At 58.6% G+C, this 1,843-nt stretch overlaps 1 protein-coding gene across 1 annotated transcript in view; it reads right to left on the bottom strand.

Moving 5' to 3' along the window:
• Positions 1-1,843, bottom strand: part of LOC102243738 (transmembrane protein 132D) — a 25,729-nt gene that overhangs the window by 20,813 nt on the left and 3,073 nt on the right. The gene's annotated exons all lie outside the window — the stretch shown is intronic.

The raw sequence follows: 1,843 nt of genomic DNA, 5'->3' as shown, positions 1-1,843 counted from the left end.
GGGCCCGGAGTCTGAGTCCTGCGGGCACTGAGGACGAAGGCAGGGGCGGCTGGTGAAAGGGCCGTTCATCTCCAGGAAGCACAGGGGCGCGTTGGGCTCAGGGACGCTTATTGAACATGCGTTTGTTCCATCAGAAGCTTTTCAGGAGCAAATGACATGGTTATAAAACGGTGGGTGCACTTCGAGCTCTGGGCTCGCAGGAATGGAATATTCCAACGAGTCAGAAATCGGGGGCCTGATCGGCGAGATTTAAGATGCACATGAGACGAGGAGGAGAGAGGCTGCCTCCTGCCAGGTTCCTGTCAGCCTGAGAGCCACGCGAGCAAAGAACTCGGTGTGCAGCTAACTGAGTCAGCGATGGGCCTGGCCGAGCTCCCCGCGTTGCCTGGGTGATGGAGACGCTCCCTCCAGCCAATGGGAAGAGGCTTCGCACAGGGCATGCGCAGTCGGCGGGGTGATGCACAGCGCATGCGCAGTCGGCAGGGTGATGCACTGGCGCCAGGCTACCTGCACGCTGGGAGGGCGCCGAGGTCGGGAGGGGGTAGGGGGGGTCCAGACAGTAAGGTGAGCCCAGGGAGCACGTGGAGGGCGCGTAGAGGGACGTGCTGAGCCGCGTCTCCCCGGCACCTGGGCGTGGCTCCTGCCTGTTATGGCTCCTGGGGTGTCATCTCCACCAGCTACGTTAACAAGAGTCAATCCGGCCACTGGCCACGGGTCTGCTGTGCGCAGGGGCATCTCAGGGCCCCAGGGCAGGAGGGCCAGGCGTCCGGCTGCAGGAGGAAGGAGGAGCTTGGAGGAGGGGGCTGGGAGGCGGGCGACCGGAGAGCTCTGAGGTGCGCGTGCTCGCCCACCGGTGTGGCAGGAAAGCCTCCGATGGGACATCGGGCGGCCCTTCCCGGAGAGACGTGCGCGCGGGCCTCTCTGTTTTTGCGTAAAAACTGTCTCCAGTCCCTTAATCTGCAGGGCAGATCCGGCACACACATCCGCACTCTCCCGTCCCCAACACCTTGGGCACCGGCCCCTCAGGGCGTGAGGCCTCTGGTTATGGTCAGTTATGTCCATCCGTACGCGCTGGGCCTGACTAAGTTCTATCCGGAGCTGAGAACCCAACTCGTCTAAGCATAAAGCTTGCCAGATCAGTGGATTCAACCTTGCGCCAATCAAAAGGTTAGGATCGCCTGGCTGGTGTGGCTCAGTGGTTGAGGTTTGGCCTATGGACCAGGAGGTTGCGGTTTGGTCCCAGGTCAGGGCACAGGCCCGGGATGTGGGCTCGATCCCCAGTAGGGGGCGTGCAGGAGGCGGCTGATCAATGATTCTCTCTCATCACTGATGTTTCTATCTCTCTCTCCCTCTTCCTCTCTGAAATCAATAAAAATGTATTTTTTTTTTAAAAAGGCGTAGGATTCCCTGTGTAAAGAACCAGGAAGTAGAGGGCGGCTGCTGAGGGCGGGATGGGGCTGGGCAGGCACAGCCTCCCGCTGGAGATGAGAGAAGGTTCTGGAGCTCTGAGATTGCACAATAGCCTGGGCATATTTAACATTAACGAACCGCACAGTGAAAAGCGGTGAACGCGGCCCCCTTCATCTCGTGGCTTTCAGCACAATGCTCAAAAAAGACTTTATATGACAAAGTCATAAGAATTTGAATTCCCAATCGGAAAAGGAAATGGACTCAGAACAAATGTTTAAGGAGGAAATTTAAAAACATATAATGGAACCAAAAAGGGGGGGAGGGGGGCGAACCCAGGCAGCACTGAGACGTGAATTGCCTGTAATCGTCCGCTCTGGAGCCTGAGTGCTTCTTGCTGGCGCCGCGCAGGGCAGCGGGGTGTTCTCCGCAGCAG

Source organism: Myotis brandtii, unplaced genomic scaffold (genome assembly GCF_000412655.1).
Source record: "Myotis brandtii unplaced genomic scaffold, ASM41265v1 scaffold97, whole genome shotgun sequence".
Classification (NCBI taxonomy): domain Eukaryota; kingdom Metazoa; phylum Chordata; class Mammalia; order Chiroptera; family Vespertilionidae; genus Myotis; species Myotis brandtii.
The sequence above is the reverse complement of the archived record's forward strand: the minus strand, read 5'-3'. Positions and strand labels throughout refer to the sequence as shown.